This window comes from Hippocampus guttulatus, chromosome 5 (assembly GCF_054856545.1).
Source record: "Hippocampus guttulatus isolate MCC_2025c chromosome 5, RoL_Hgut_1.0, whole genome shotgun sequence".
NCBI classification, from domain to species: domain Eukaryota; kingdom Metazoa; phylum Chordata; class Actinopteri; order Syngnathiformes; family Syngnathidae; genus Hippocampus; species Hippocampus guttulatus.
The window spans coordinates 17,855,320-17,871,733 of NC_141265.1; the positions used below are offsets into that span (position 1 = coordinate 17,855,320).

The 16,414-nt window shown below is 43.4% G+C and overlaps 1 protein-coding gene and 1 long non-coding RNA gene across 2 annotated transcripts in view; both read left to right on the plus strand.

The window, feature by feature from the left end:
- Positions 1–1,580, plus strand: part of LOC147205308 (uncharacterized) — a 170,031-nt gene extending 168,451 nt beyond the window's left edge. The window contains exon 3 of the long non-coding RNA XR_015101048.1: positions 1,549–1,580. This is a non-coding gene — a long non-coding RNA (uncharacterized LOC147205308). The remainder of the gene's footprint in view (positions 1–1,548) is intronic.
- A 15-nt stretch (positions 1,581–1,595) lies between these two features.
- The window catches only part of LOC147205309 (uncharacterized), a 107,918-nt gene continuing 93,099 nt past the window's right edge, over positions 1,596–16,414 (plus strand). The window contains exons 1-2 of the transcript XR_015101047.1: positions 1,596–1,607; positions 1,690–1,794. The gene's annotated coding sequence lies outside the window, so the exon portion shown is untranslated. The remainder of the gene's footprint in view (positions 1,608–1,689; positions 1,795–16,414) is intronic.

The window sequence follows — 16,414 nt, forward strand, 5'->3', positions numbered from 1 at the left end:
TGACAGGTCATTTTCACATCAATCCTGCCATCTTTTTTTTTTTTGACGATTCACACTCCCGAATACCACATTTTCGGCCTTCTTCTTTTCTTTATATTACTATATGTCCTAACAGCATAGACTCTGTAGCACACATGTTGACATTGTTGGCAGTGTCGATATACAGATCATTTCAAGTCAATTTGATTTAAATAAATTTCCCGTTTGTTTTTTAAACTACCGTTATAACATACAGATTCGTGATGCCAGTGCCTTTTTCTATAGTTTCTAGCTCTGGGAAAACGTCTATCTGATGTTCATAAGCACCATAACTACCTCCCAGTCTCACGACGCTTATCACCGCATCCTCTTTAACGGAAAAAATTAGGCGCACCAGTGGAGGTTTGCGGCTTACTGCGGCCCTTGATGTGTTACAACTATTGCTGAGAATTTCTTTTTAAGTCAAGCCCTTCCAGGCCCACTAACGGCTGCTGGATGTTCACTGGGGGCATGCCCTCATTTCATGTGTGATGTTGCAGCGGGAGTGATGGAGAGAAAAGAAGAGGGGGAGTGGGGAGAGAAAAAAAAGTGGAGGAGGGGAAGAGAAATGCTCCCGTTGTGCCCCAACCTCAGCTGGCGTTGACATACTTAGCAGGCAGCATTCTGCCACCTTGCCCAACATCGCAACCACTATGCCTCTAAATTGAGGGCACATGATGAACCTGATGGGGGAGACCGAAATCACCTCGTAAGGTGGATGTGAATGGTGTGTCTCAAGGTTTTGTGTTAAAACCTTTGTCGGGTATGGGGGTCACGAGGTAGCGTTCCCCTCGTATGTTTTGTTATGGAGCCATAGTGAGGTTATTTTACCCGGACCAACTGATCTCACTCACATCCTCTTCACGTACGAAGAGAACTAAGCCCAGAGAGGGAAATGTGGTTTTGCTCACCAGATATTCCCTTAAAAAATGACAAATTAGACAAGTATAAATGTGTTTTTAGGTACTTTAGAGCCGAGGTTTATGCATGGGTTAGATCCAAGTAAGGACCAAGGTAAGTATCGTCAATTAGAGTTTATCATATGCAAAAATACATGTATTTATTTTCTTTGTCTGTGTTTAAGATGGGCAAGAATGCAAATTGCAGAGCTACCTGCCTTGTTAAGACAGTTCCTTAAATCATACGACGACACCACAATTTAGTGGCATGTTTATGTAAATGTAGCCCGGGTTGCACGAAGGGATCTTAGTGACACCAATCCCGGTGGGCAATTACAAGAAATTAATTACCAACCATTCCTGTATTAAGGGTTTATTTCGAAATAAAGCAAGTTAATTTATTCATTTTGACACTGAAAATTGATTCAATGAGGATTAGGGAAAGCTATTTGCTAAACAAAATGGAAGCGTGAAAAGGGGAAATGAAGAAGGGGTTAAAAAAAGAATAAGTGAGGAATCCTTTCAAATGTGGCAATTAGTGGGTGACGTGCTCCCACAGTGTGTTTTCCAAATTCTCATTGCAGTCACTTCGTATAAGTGTTGATATCATTTTTTTTTTGTGTCTGCTCAGGTCTCTTTCACGTTTGTGAATATGGAGGGAGGCACTTTCCAAAAAGAGGACAAGAATGTGTAAGTAGCCTGTGGCACTGAGGTCCAAAGGGTAGAAATTTCATAAGATGACAAGGGCGTCTATTTTCACCTCTTTATCCAGATCTTTCCCAACATTTTATTGTATTCCTTCCTGCTGGAAATCTTCCTGTAAGGGGTGGTTCCTGCTAAAAGAGAAAGAAAACCGCAGCCTTTGAGTCTGAAGGAGGTAAGGAACAGCAATTGTTTTCTTTGGAAGGGGGGATGATGATCCTTTTCTCAATGGGAGACAATTATGGAAATAAGTGTTTGATGTACATGTCCAATTAGGTTACTATTGTGTCTTTCGTTTTTTTTTTTTTGGTTTTTTTTTTTACACTCCAGTATTTTTGCACTTTAATACATACACGCCACAAACATAAACCAGCTCCTCGTACAACAGCATAATTAGAGCAACTTGTGAAGTGTTACGGTTAAAAAGCTATCATTCTGCTAAATCTTTGGCTGTGGTTTTTAAGAAGAAGAAGAAACAAGCCTTCAGTGTGTATGGTGCTTTCGAAACAGACCCCCATGACAAAAGCTAAAGAACACAACACTCATTAAGGCCAGCTGTCAGACGTCCCATTTGATGGAGGCAATGGAGACCAATACAGGCTGGCTTTTCTTCCATTCATTTCGCTACTCACTCAATTTCATTCTGCTTTTCTTGCCCTCTGTTTTTTTATTTTTTGCATCTTGGGGGATGGGCAATTCTTTCGGCGGTGCCAAGGCCTGAATAGACTTTTGTCTTGCTCATTTTCCTGGTTCTGTGTCAGCTGCATTGTGCCCCCCTGTGAAGGCCCTTGCAGCCTTAGAGGCAAGCGAATGCTTGTGAGCATTCAGTGCGGTCTTGCTAGCACCCAATTCTGCCATCGGGTCCCATGTTGGACTGGCTTTCCCACACACGCAAGAATCATTAGTGTGGGGTTCCTTTGGACTGACAGGTTAGGGCGTATCTAGCTCTGCGTGTCACTATATGACGACATGTTCAGAATTTCTTTGGATAACACATTCACATAACTTTCCAGACTCCCTCCACCTCCCATTGTGCAGGTCGTGACATTATAGATACCAATATCTGTTTGCTAGGATGGAATGTCCGAGTAGGCGGCCCGGAGGAATTCCTGGCATGTACTCTTATGCGGAAATGTAGCCTCAGTAACTATGCAGACCATCGTGAGAAGATTGGACTTCAGTCAGCGGGCCTTCACGAATAATGCTGTACATTTTATTGGTATGTCTCAACGACAAGCAGCAGCAATGCACTGGATGCTATTGTTTTGTTCTTGTGTGACGCAACGAGTATATGTTGAAATTTGTTCCAAAATGTTCCATCATGAGATGGAAAATTTATTGAAAGACGGTGTGGGTTGTCGATCCAAAATGATAAGGGTGGGCTGTATTAAAGTGGGTTTTTTTTCATTGAGCTTTGCAATGACATCACAGATGATCATGTCGAGTAAGGTGAAAGAAAGCGCGGTTACCCAGTAAGGACACGGACGAATGAAATAATGTGTCTGTTTCTGCGGCCGGGATCACGTTGCTGTGAAATGTATACACTTACGCATTTTTATTCCCCTCACATACCTTCGCAAATGCACAGATTATAATGCAGCAACGTTGTCAGTCTGCCTAATTGCTGTCTACTCTCTACATGTGCATGCACCAGAGAAGATATGCTGTGCTCTGGTAATTCTTGATGGGAGCATATGTTCATGGAAAGTGTAGGTGATTGCCCAGCGGTCCATCGTCTCATGCATGTTGTTGTGCAAGAGAGACACAATTCTCCAGGGCATAGAGCGACGGATACAGTGTTACAGCTCGCCGTCTCCGCATTTCTACTTACTGTATTTCTCTCGAGCGGGTGGCATCTTTTCGAACATAAAGTTTAGCGAAGGATTGTGAAAATAGCCACCTAGGTAGCGTCATCAAATCAAGTTTTGGCACAATTACCTAAACTAACATTCCAGTAATGGCCCTGTTAAAACACAGAAAACAGTCAGGATAAATAGCAAATTCAAAAAGAGGGTAACCGATATACGGCATGTATGTGTGTCAACAGGACAATGTGTTCTCCAAAAAATGTACACTAAATGCGTGTACGGGTGTGAGGTGACACTCTGGTGTGACTGGGACGTGTGAAAGAAAAAGCAATATTGCGCTGAAGGGCTCAGACACTCCTGAAATAAATCTATTATCTTGCTGTGCAGCTGTCGTGTATGATACAAGATGCTTGACAATTCCTCCTCGCCATTATAACTCCATGACATTTGCCCATTCATCCAGCTTGCTGACACCGACACGATCCGGCTTTGTCGCCAAATTAAGGTAACAAGTGGCGGGAAATGAGAGTCGCGGCGTCAGCCGGGAAGGAGCCTGAGAGCGCGGCGAAGCGTCTCTTCGTCTTTCGAGACCCGGCCCAAGCACCTAGCCCAGGGGGTTAGCTGAAAATAACACCAACGCGAGGAAAACAATACTATCGGCAAAGCGGGTTTAAAATGTGTGACGGGGCTGATGTGTCCTTGGATAACTCTTCACTCTCCTCCGTCTCACCTCTACTGCTGCTTTTTTTTCAACAAACTGGGTGTTGGGGGTAAACCTTTGTCCGGGCAGGTTTTAAAACATCCATCTCCGAGTGTCATTGAAGGGGCCTCACGCAAGGTGTCCAGCGTCACAACATAGGCTGAGCCCTGTGAAGGGCAAAATCAATTTGTTGGAGATACAAATAAATAAATATAAAAAAAGAAGGTATACGGCAACAGAGAGCGTAGTCCAGATATATTGGGGTGAATGATGAATAACCCGAAGGTGTTGGGCTACTCCACACAAACGATGAGGTGTGAAGTGAGGTGATGGGAGGAAGCGGGGTGGGGGGGGGGGCATAGCGGAGAGGAAGGGGGGCGGTGGGGCTTACAGATTGCTCTTGTCAAAGGGAGAAGTTTGAATTTATTTATTGTGGGTCTACTTTGGAGATGGTCAAGGTCGGGCTGTATGTCTGCTCCCCAGCTTTGTTATGTGGACCGGATCAATCCTAGAAATATGTCTGTTAACAATGTTGATGTAATCTCTCGACAACTCGCTCCCCTCCGCACATCCTCATCTCCTCCTGCAGCCAGCACGTCTGCAGTGACCATGGCAACCTCACCTTTGTTGATACGACTGTCGTAACGCTGCTGGAGGACGATCGCAGGTCACTATAATTTTTCTTTGAAGAAGTAAACGTGACAAATGTAATTCTCTTGCCGTGAGTCTCTGTCAGCTGTGATGGCAGTATCAATGTTGGAGTGTGTTTGCCTGTGCCGTGGGATGGTTATTTATTGTTTAATAGCCCGGGCCGTAGCGAGATCTTTTGTAAATCAATTGCAAGCGGTGTACATTCCAATTGTACATCATTGGCTTATCCATTTATAGTCCTCCTCCGGTGCTGTAGTACAGCATGCATTGTGATTGATCACCACCTTTTAAACTAATTTGTTACTGTATAAACACTACTCAGCATTGTATTTATGCACCGTGCTCGTTGCCCATGTCGCATAATTGATGTGCAGCCCATTTGCGTCTCTGCTTTTCATATGGCAGGCCATTGCTTTGGATTCAATTTCGCATAACATGATCAACCAAATGGAAGTTGACACTTATTAAGACGCCTCTTGACGTGATTGATCAGTTAGCCACAGCGGTACAGTGCGCCGTTTTGATGCATCCACGGAAGTAAGCACAGTCATGAGCTTTTACAACCTAGAACTAAGCACACAAATATTACGTCCAGTTTGCATAATGCTGAACCTGCTTGAACAATTTTTTTGTTTGTTTGTTTTTGTTTGAACCCCCGTTTTTTTTTTTCCAGCAAGGAGAGAGCATTTTTCTTGTGTGTGTGTGTGTGTGTGTGTGTGTGTGTGTGTGTGCGTGTGTGTGTGTGTGTGTGTGTGTGTGTGTGTGTGTGTGTGTGTAGGTAAGTGACCTGCCATTTAAAAAAAAAAAAAAACTACAATAGTCCATACTCGCTGGCATCGGGGCCCACAAAATTGCATGTTTGTTCAACAATTGACATTACATCTTCAAAAAAAAAGATCAAGCCCTTTACAACCATATCGGTCAATAATTTGTATTAATAACACATACACCTTGGCGGCCCGCTAATTGACTGGTTTGCGCGTCGACTTCACGGTGCAGAGGTGCAGGAAGGTTCGATTCCAGATCTGGCCTTCCTGTGTGGAGTTTGTATGTTTTCCCCATGCCTGCGTGGGTTTTCTCCGGGTCCTCCGGTTTCCTCCCACATTCCAAAACCATGCATGGCAGGCTGATTGAACACTCCAAAGTGTCCCTAGGTGCGAGTGTGAGCGCGGATGGTTGTTCGTCTCCTGCCTACTACCTAATGACTTTGAAAACTTAACTATACTGAAGGTGTGTTTGATTTTTATAATAGCTCTTCTGTTCTCTCTCTCTCTCTCTCTCACGCACACATACACACACGCACACGCAAAACACACACTTTTAAATGAGATTTGGCAAAACCACGGAGCACATGTTCTCTCTGGTCCTGAATATCAAGAAACGGAGTTACATTAAGAATGGATTGGCTGCAAACGCCTTAACCCTTATCCAAACTGAGGATTCATGTGGATTCTATGGAATCCGCAGAAACATTTTTCTTTTTTATTTGTCTCCCTCTTTTGATTTATTTTATTTTTTTTTACCCTCGGTGTTCAGAAGCTTGTCACTCTTTAATTATGTATAATAGTCTTTTGGCCCTGTTTTATGGAAAACTCCAGACTGGATTCACTCAAGTCATCGACTTGAAAGTTTGAAAACCTCCAGTGACAAGAATATTAATGTGCCAGCAGTGTCATATCTGTTTCAGCTCATGCATATTCAATGTCCCCCCAGCTCTCCAAGATTTATGTCAGACTTTGCCGGAGTGTAGTTTTCCAGCATTGGAGATAATGGCATGCTAAATTGATGTTATCGGGGGCAGTTTTTCCTTTTCCCCCCTCTCCACTCCTCTTTAGGTCGGGGGGGTGGTGCTGGAGAGGGGCGAGAGGAGAGTCACCCACTCGCCTGGCTGCTGCTATTCAGGCTTTTGGCAGCTTTAATGCTCACCTCCACCCACCGGTCTGTCTCTCCAGTAGCCATGGACTAAAAACCTGCCTGTGTACTGCATGTGGGGGGGTAGAAGAGAGCATATTTTGGAAGGAGATTAAGGGGCCATCCTGTGGATTATCTTTTAATTAAGGACGGTTGAGTTGTGCCCACTCTGGTGGAGCAAACGCCCAGCTGCTAATGAAGTTTAAACAGACATACTTTATTTAATTACCGCTAATCGCTGGGGCCCAAAGTCCGGCCCTCTTTGATCTGCCTGTCGCACTGTAATCTTCCTGGCAGATACCATCTCCCGTTTTACCCGGATCCCTTTTAAAAGTTGCTACGGGAGGTCCAAGATTAAGCACGGGTTAATTGAGACAGCCTGGTTGGATGTGCCCGTGTACGCATGTGTGTGAATGTGACACAGAGAGAGTGATTGGGGGGCGGGGAGGAGGGGGATTGGCCAGGGCTTGATTGATGTGTTTGTGGCTCTACAAGTCATCCTGTTTTTGTGGCCTCGTGCTCTCTTACACTCTCCGGCTTGCTCCCTTTCAGGGTCAGCTTTGACATCATCTATTGGTCACACACGCCTGAGTGACACTGGAGTCAAGGGGCGTGGGTGAGACTGTACCTGATGCATGTACATGAATGTGTGCCATTATAAAAAAATAATAATAATCTGGCCTTGCGCTATGTTATCTCATATTGGTAATATGGTCACCAGTATGTCTCAAAGTGTGGTACCCGTACCACTCAGGGTCTACATGTTCCCAATAGTGGTACGCAAAATAATAAGATAAGTCGAGAAAACCGTTATTTGTCTCATAATGGAGAAATTCCCAATTTACAGCAGCAAAATTATGAAAGGGAGAAAGTATGTAAAGAAATAAATACATCAATCAATAAATAAATACAAAGTGCATATATAAAAGCATATTAATGACTACCCAATTAGAGTTCAGTTGCATTGAATGTTTACGTTCATGACTTTTACATTTCCTTTCTGTTTGATTTTTAAAAATTTTCTTTAAGTCGATATTAATAAAAGATAACTCGAGATTTTTGGACAACCAGAGATAGCATTCTTTTGAGAATAATTGAAGCGGATACACTGTGTTTGCTTTTGTTTGAAATGACGAATGACTTTTTCCATTTATCCCTATACGTAAAACGAGAACGCCTGCTAAGTGCTACCGAGACCGTTGTTGTCATTGTTCATATTGATGTAAGTAGATGGTGTGCAGCTATTATGTTGGAACGGTTCAGCGAGGTCAGCAGGGGCAGCAGAGAGCCCTCTCACTCGTGTGTGCATACATGTGTGTGTGTGGGTGGTGGGGGTGGGGGGGGGGGGGGGGGTGCATGCATGTGTGTTGGGAAGCTGTGTCTTTATCTGACCCGAGGGAGCCTTTGGCTTCCTGTTAATTGGGTTAGTTCAGCAACCAGGGGCGAGTGGAGGGAAAACACAGCAAGGAGGAGGGACGGGAGGTGGGGGAGCATAAAGCCCCGATGAGGCACTTTTGTCTCAGCTGAGACATATGGCGACGGAGCTGTGAGACCATACTGAGTGTTCACGTGGAGGGAGCAATGTTCTCACACCCACAACGACAGTAACAATACTTTCAGTAATTCTGTTTCTTCTTCTGTCTTTTCTCAGTCCTGCAAAGATAAGATTGCTAATAAATATGTGCTCTATATTAGGATTGTGGGTGTTACCTTTAACGCAAAATGCATATTCGTACATTATTTAGGACCATGGTGGGAAGAAAATAACAATACAAGAAAAAGTGTCATATTACAAGATAAATACTGGAATGCTACGCCAATAAGGTGGAAATTCATTATTTTATTTGACAAACCAACGTGTTTTCCGTCTCTGCTGCCCTGAACACTATCACTGGCCTACATTTACAAACGAAATTCTGACGTTTGTTCTATCAAATTGTCAGAATTTATTCAAAACTATCTGGTGCCTTGGCTACACTGTTTCCAGCGCTATATGTGGATGCTCATGGACTTATTTTTGTCCAATCTGATTTCAGCCCTTAAATAATCAATTATGCTGGCCAGTGGGACCTAAAATAAATGAACGGTTGGGACTGTGTCTTTTGCCGATCACATTTCATCGTAGAGATCCAGCAAGGTGGCCATAAGCATTTTTCTGTCCTCTGATTGGTTGGTCAGAGCACGCTAAGTTAGACTAGCGAAACACTGTCTGTCACAATCTCCACACAGTAATACAGTGAGTAATCAGCATCTCTCATGAGTATTGATGACCCTTTATTTTTCATTTGATTAGATTAATATTGTTTCTGTACAGCTCCAGATGATATATGTGGCTCATTTGCGTGCTGTTTTATCGTCCTGATTTGTTTTTATAGTATTGGTGATTGTGATAATTGGGACCATTGCTGTTAAGTGGATTAAATCGGGTAAGTCCCCACCAAAGACCCAGGTGACAAATACTGAGAGTCAGACTATGACGACCCTATTCTTGTGATAACAGCTCTCCATATTCTTGTATTTCAAATATTGCCACCTCATTTTAAAAAATGGCTTCACCATTGCTGATTTTTCTTCTTTATAATTAGAACATGAACTGTTGAGTCAGTGACCACCATTACATGGCTTACAAAGAGATTTACAGCTTTAATCAGTCAAAGAGGAACGGCAAAAAAAAAAAGAAAAGAGTTTTACCCCTGCCTTGAAACATGATTAATGAAATTATGCATTGGCTTTTGTTAATAATTAAAACTTTACTTCAGATTGTGACAGAATGGTTAATTTATTAATCCACGTACACAAAGTCAAGTCAAAGCTTGGGTTGGTCCTGCGGGTAGAACTGCTTCCAAGAGAATGAACCCTTGTTAAATAAGTTACACAACACACTCGTGCGCAGACATTTGAGTTGCAAACAAACCCAAAAGATTTGAAGGAGTGTGGGGGTGTGCATAAGTGCAGAGAGAGCAAAAGTGTTGTGAGGTTCTCAGACACCGGGTGTTAAACACAAAGACATCTCTGAGGGTCTATGTTGGAGAAGATGAAATATTCAATGCGTTAGTGTTTATTAACAGGATGAAACAAAGGGCTGCTTCCCTTTGACTTGTGCACATTGACTCTTGGCACAGAACAAACAAAATCAAATATGGTATTGATCCATAATGGATGAAAAGGGCAACTTTTAAATGAGCAGCGTTATTAAAGAATCAGAAAGGGGATGAAAACTGTGCGTGGAGACACACTTTTAGGAAACATCAACATTTGCCAGCTGCCTCATTGAAGCGCAGGTCTGCTTAAAGCTGTGTCAAATAAAAACCAGCCTGTTAAATTCGCTCAGCATCATGACGTTTGGATATATATTTTTTTGTTTAAATCAATGTTTCATCTCATTTTGCATCGATAAATGCCACGACCGGCAACCACCAATGACTGTGTCATACCAAGGCGTCTGTAAGATCACCAAAATAAAAGTCACCACGTGTGATATATCGGCTAACGTGTAACCCAGGCCTCTTTCTATTTGTTCCTTGTGGAGGAGTGAGGCCAAGGTGACATTTCACGTTGTTAGCTAGCGTAACCCTTTGGCCCGCTCATTGAGGCCCAGTTGTGTCCGAGTGGCACCCCAAATAAGCACTTTTGACACGGGCGGCCCCTGCCTCCATTGACAGTCGCTGACAAAGGGTCCCCTCTGCCATTTGATTGGCCTTCCCTGTTATGGAAATGCAAAGAGTCTCCCTGCACCTCAAATGAAGGGCGATAGAAGTAATCATGTTCTCACTGGAGTGTCAAAGTGGGGTTCCTCACCAGAAATATTGTCAAGGTGATTCTCGAAACCGAAATCTTCTGACAGGCATTTCTGAAGGAGCACAATGCACACTCTTGAACTTGCTGAATACGGGTACTGTATCCCCCTTTTTTTTCTCCTTTTGCCTCTGATTATGGATTATACCATGTGCCCTAATGTTCTCCGCAGCTGTGTGTTTGTATGTCTCAGGGGAGGCTAAGCATAGCTGCTGTGCTGACCCGATCACATCTGGGAGTAAGTAATGGTTTTTGCCCACATGCTCCAAAGCCTCGGGACCCCGTGGGCGTCCTTGCACAAAAAGGGCTTCTCTGCCTGAGAGCCTTTCAACACCTCTTCGACACCTGCTTAATACAAATTCCACGAGTGAAACCTCAGACACCTTGACTGCTCTTGGGAGGGGGAAGTTACGCCTGTGGAACTTTATTCTGATATTTGACGTGAAGTTCCAACTGAGAGCATTCCTGATGCCTAAATATTAATGACTTTTTTTTTGTTTGTTTGTTTCACAATCAATGTAGTGATTGTAGACATGAAAAGAAAAACACATTTTTATGATTAACATCAACAGTTGGGCCTCCTGGATTTAAATTTTTTTTTTAAAAACTTAAAATCAGACCGAATTGAGAGAAAAGAGGGAAGCGTGATTCGATTCGATAAAAAAACCCTCAAGGTTATCAAGGCATCAGAGCAGATCATCCTGGGATTTCAGCGATCCTATAAAAGTGAGCAGAGAATGTCATCCAAGGCTCATGATACTCAAGATACCTTAGCTTCCAATTTCAAAAGAACCTCACCGGCAAGAATGCATGCATATTGTTACATAAATGGCTGAGAGGGTACAATTGGGGACACTTAAAGTTGAAAGTGTGTCTGTTTTATTGCCTGAATCTACAGCTGCCTCCAGGTATGAGTAAATCTCACTAAACTGTTCACACTCAAGTAGTATTATTTAACCTTCTGGAACCATCTCCCTCCACCTGCGTTCATGTCGGTCTTAAGCGGTCTCCTTCAGGTCTTACCAAGAACTTCTTTGTGCAAAGATGTTTTCCTTTGTCCCAACATTGACAGGACACAGGACACAAATCTATTTTTTAAAAAAAATCGCTGACCTCCTCTGTCGCTGGAAAAATAAACAGAGGAACGGCGAGGAGGCAGAACGGATGAGGCAGACGAATAATAAAAACAGAAAAAAAGTCTTTCCATACTTCTCCAGCTGTTTTCCCATGGAAAGAGCACTGGGTATCCGACACAGCTTGTTACGATCGAGTGAACGAGCCTGGTGGGATCTGGAATTGACAACTTGCATCTGCTTAGTTAAACTACTTAATGACCCTAATTATCTTCGCTCCTTGCTGTGAACAGTCAATAAACAATTAGCGTGGCATATGGACCCCCCTAAACTGTATGTTTTCTATCTTGAAGACAATAAGGGTGTCCTTCTCTAGCGGTGCGAGACTGTCATTACGGCTGATAAAAGTGCACTGTAATCAATGGCTTCTCCACAGACTCTTGAATGCTATCTTACCCTTGGAGCCTTCGCTACTCACAGACAAATGGACGAGGAGTACGTTTACCGTATGTTAGTACAATCTCTCAATCTCTTAGATGGTCACATTAACGATACAAGTCGACAAGCAATGTTGTTAAATTCAACTTCACCAGGCCTTCGGTTGTCTCACTGTCGGCCGTCGTTACATTGCTCTTCACAGGTGCCCGTGGACCTGAAACGGGCTCGTCTTATTCAAAAGGTCTTTCCTCAGCAGCAGAAAAAGCTATCGAGAGGGATTCGTGGCTCACCGCTACGCTATTGAATATGGATAGATATCAGGTGAACTACACCTGAACCTTGCCTGTGATGTCTTTATAGAGAGGCATTTCTGACTTTCTTTTGCTTTTCAGCCACCATCAAAAGTTCAGGAGGCGGCAGTGTTTTGTATTCAAGGAGGAGAGAACCTTTGAAACCTTTGGGATGAAAGCGCTGCGTAGTGTCAGCTTGGAAGCCAAAGGCGATGGTGGGAGGAGGGCGAAGAGGTTGCAGCAGAGGGGAAGAAAAGGGCGCACTTTGTAGTGCCATTTCACAAGGCTAATCTGAAATAAGCGCTCCCAAGGGGGGCAGGATATAGAGATGGTATTTATAAATATTTGATATTCATATTTGATGGAAAATATTCAAATAAGCAATTTGATAAACGCCTAACCATTGCCATCATGGCTGTAGTGATTCATTGATTTCAAACGGAACAGGGTCACGTGGTCATGTAAAGTGAGGCTGTCAAAGTCAAAACGCGATCCATTCTGTGGCGATTCTTTATTTTCCACACCATCCTGCTACTTGAAGTACATTTGCAATGAGAAGTTACGGAACAAGAGCAGCCAAAACTCGCCACCCTTTGTATGTAATTAGGCTAACACCACTCTTCACTTTTTCAGGGTACGAATGGCAGCTCAGGGGATTAGCTTAGTGCTGTTTGAGATCTAGCAAAGGGGTGTGCTTGTGAGAGAGCCCATTGTCCAGCCAGGTCACTGATCTCAAGGTTTATACCCACTGAAGGCCAACACTATCCTCCTTCTCACTCCACTTGAGCAGGCTAGAGAATTGGTGTCATTGTGTGATATGAGGTGGAGAACCGTCCAATGCCCCACCCACCCACTTAAGGTCTTGGAGTGTGTTGTGAGCGGTGCTCATCACAACACTGGGTGTGCGCATGCACATGCACACGCACACACACACATACATACCTCCAGCTGTGAGAGCCATTGATGCCTTCTTAACAGCCCGATTGTTTCCTTTAGGAAAGGGAGGAGTGGGGAGGAGAGAGGAGGCAGGTCACTCACCACCCCCGAGGCTTTGAGTGAGGCCTGGCAGGTGTAAACATCCAGCACTTCATGAGTGGGCTCGCGAGCAGGATGAAGAAAGGGGGAATCATACATAGAGTGACTTGCGTTGGGATAGGAGGACAAAGCAATGGTATTGCAATTTGCAATGCTGTTATAACTGATATTTTGGAAGGAAAAAAAATATCCACTAATGACCGGAAAAATCTAGAAACAGCCCTTGTATATTTAGCAGAGAAATACTTTTGTCTCCTAGCAGTGCTTTCATTTATGTGTTGTGTTGTACTATTTTGTCATTTTATGTTAACTGTTCTTTTGATGGTGGCGCGGGCACCCGCAGCGGCTCCCCTCTCTCGCCTGAGGAGTGTAATTTCATCCGTGCTATATGTTGCACATGTAGCACATTTGACAATAAACTTGACTTGACTGGATTTGATATTGATGTTGTGGTGTGAGGGAAAGTTGGTTTGCCCTGTTGTTAATATTCTAATTTAACTCTTTATTAATTAAAGGAATGAAGGTTTGACAGATGCACACCAACAATCAACATAAAAATCCTTATTGTGCTCACTTGGTCTTTCATTGAGAGCAACATCGCTTTTTGATGCTGGTTAATTGTGACGGAATTGTGAGCGATTACAATTTAACACACCACAATAGAGATTACACCAATTTTTTTTCTTTCTTCTTCATACTTGTAGACTACCTATGTAAAATAATGCCCTAAACAAAATAACACCTAAGAGGTAAAGGATGAGACAGTTAGACATTTTTGTTTTAATTGAGGTCTGTTGTTACGTTGCTTGATGCAGATAAATTCCTCAATAAGTCCAATACCATCTTGCTGTTACTGAGCAACAACTCACAGTGGGGGACAGGGAATAAAATCTATGGAATTTTTATGCCTTGGCATCCTCCATACTGTGATTCTTGGGCCCATTCAAATGATGGAAATGAAGCCCTCAATGATTCATCTCTACTTTAGCTATGAGTATCCCTGCCAGTTTGGAAAGCGATAGTGCATAGAAGCTTAGCTTGTACCCTGAATGGAGTTCCGTGTGAGAAGTTAGTATACATTTGAGACGCTTCAGATGCTTATAATGCCGACCCTTTTGGTAACGCTGTTGGGATTATAGAGTAGGAGGAGGCAAATATATCGACCAGCATGGTGTTTATCCGCCGGCTCCACACCCTCCAAACAGAACCCCATTACTCAGGCTAGTTTGGAGAGGCTTAACACCTGTGTCTCCTCCCCCCCCCCCCCCTCAAGTTCATATAAACTCATTCTCTCCCTCCTTCTCACTTACTTTTTGTCTTCCAATGCAAAGAGGATGAAGCTGAGGGAATGAGAAGAGCTCCATTATTGCCGTATTTTCTTTCCAGTGAAACGTTATTTACTAGAAAGATATCATCCTAGCTTTTAATCCTCTTAGCGCTGGATTGCGGTTGTACTTACAGCAGCATGCACCTGCTAAACTGCCTTCTCTTAAAGCTGAATAAACACAGCCGCGGGAGCTGTTGCCATCCCCGGCTGAACCCATCAGCATTTTGTGTGAGGAAGGGAGAGGGAAAGAGCTCACAAGAAGTTTACAGGACAGCATCTTGACGGGCTGAGCTTCGAGGCCCCACTTGCTCCCCACTCGATCATGCTCAGACCACAACCGAACAGACTGCGCTTCTTGGTTGTCTGCTTGAAGATTGTCCTCAAGGCCACCAGGGAGGGAAGCTCGTTTTTGTTTATGCAGTGTCACTGTTTTATGTTTCGGGATGTGGCCTAGTTCCATTTGTCTGTACCAGAATCATTCATCTTTCTGGTTTTTGTCAACTCATTGTATTACCGGTGTTACCTATGCCCCGCCCCAATGAGCTTCACCACAAACATGAGAAGTATTATTTAAGGCTGCATTCACATGTACTATATCCCGTTTGGTTAGAATTATCCATTTCTAGCTCATTTCTGCTGTAGTAGGCATTGCATAGTATTGAGTTGAGATAATCAACCATTCATGTTCTCGAGATGGTCTCTGTTCAAGTGCACAAGATCAAGGTCCAGATGACTACAAGAACAATGGTTGATTTGAAACATTTATCTTCGACAAAAAAAACAACCAAAAAGAAATGTGGAAATGTGCCAAATTTACAAACCTGTCGAGTGATTCCGAACAGAGAAAGCAAACTCCAGCAAACCATAAGTGTGTCCAAAGTCTCTTTCACCTCCGCATTTTGTAACATCGCTGCATAAGTGAGCCTCTTATTGTGCTGTGCTGTTTACACAAAATTTCCACACGAAAAGGTCACCCCAGTGTCAATTTACATTGCATCTGACAATCTGAAACAGAGTATGTGTCAACACCTCTGGATCTTTGAATGAGTTTTGCATCCAACTGTTTATTTTGAAGCGTTCTGTGATGACTTTGTCTCTCGGGTGTTTCACACACACTTTGTGAATAAGCCACTTTCCTTCCGGATTTCTAGTTGGCTGACTCACTTTTGAATTCAAAACGTGGGTTTGGCCATTGTGTTGTGAACAAGAGGAAATGAGGAATGCTTGGTAGCTTCCGACCAGTCGTACGAATGTTGGATGAATTTCTGGTACGGCAGAACCGGAAATTGATCTTGAAGCAGATTGCCGATCACTTTTGCCACTCTGTGGGCCGTTTTCCCCTTGCTGTACATTAGCAGCAAGCGGTGGCAGATGCAAACTTTCTGGACAGCATGAGCGGTGACACGGAGCCCCGTGTCTGTGCGATAAGAAGCTGATTTTGTTCTGCTAACCTTGTTTCTTTCTCAACCAAAAGCTATTTGCTGCCTTGAGTTAATTTTCACACCACCACAGCGGCTACTGTTAGCCGTGGGGGAGAAACATCCATGCCTGGCTGCCTCCTGAGATTTATCGTAAGAAAGCTGTAGCATTCTGCTCATGTCCTCTTAAGAGATTAGTACGGTATTTTGAACTTTGCGGAGATAATTGTGCTTTTTGTGTTTGATGTAAATGTAAAATATTGTGCAGAACGCTTTTATATTTTCATCGGTTGACAAGAGTAGTAACTTGCATGACATTTGGTGGCGATTGGTCACCGTTTCAGACAAC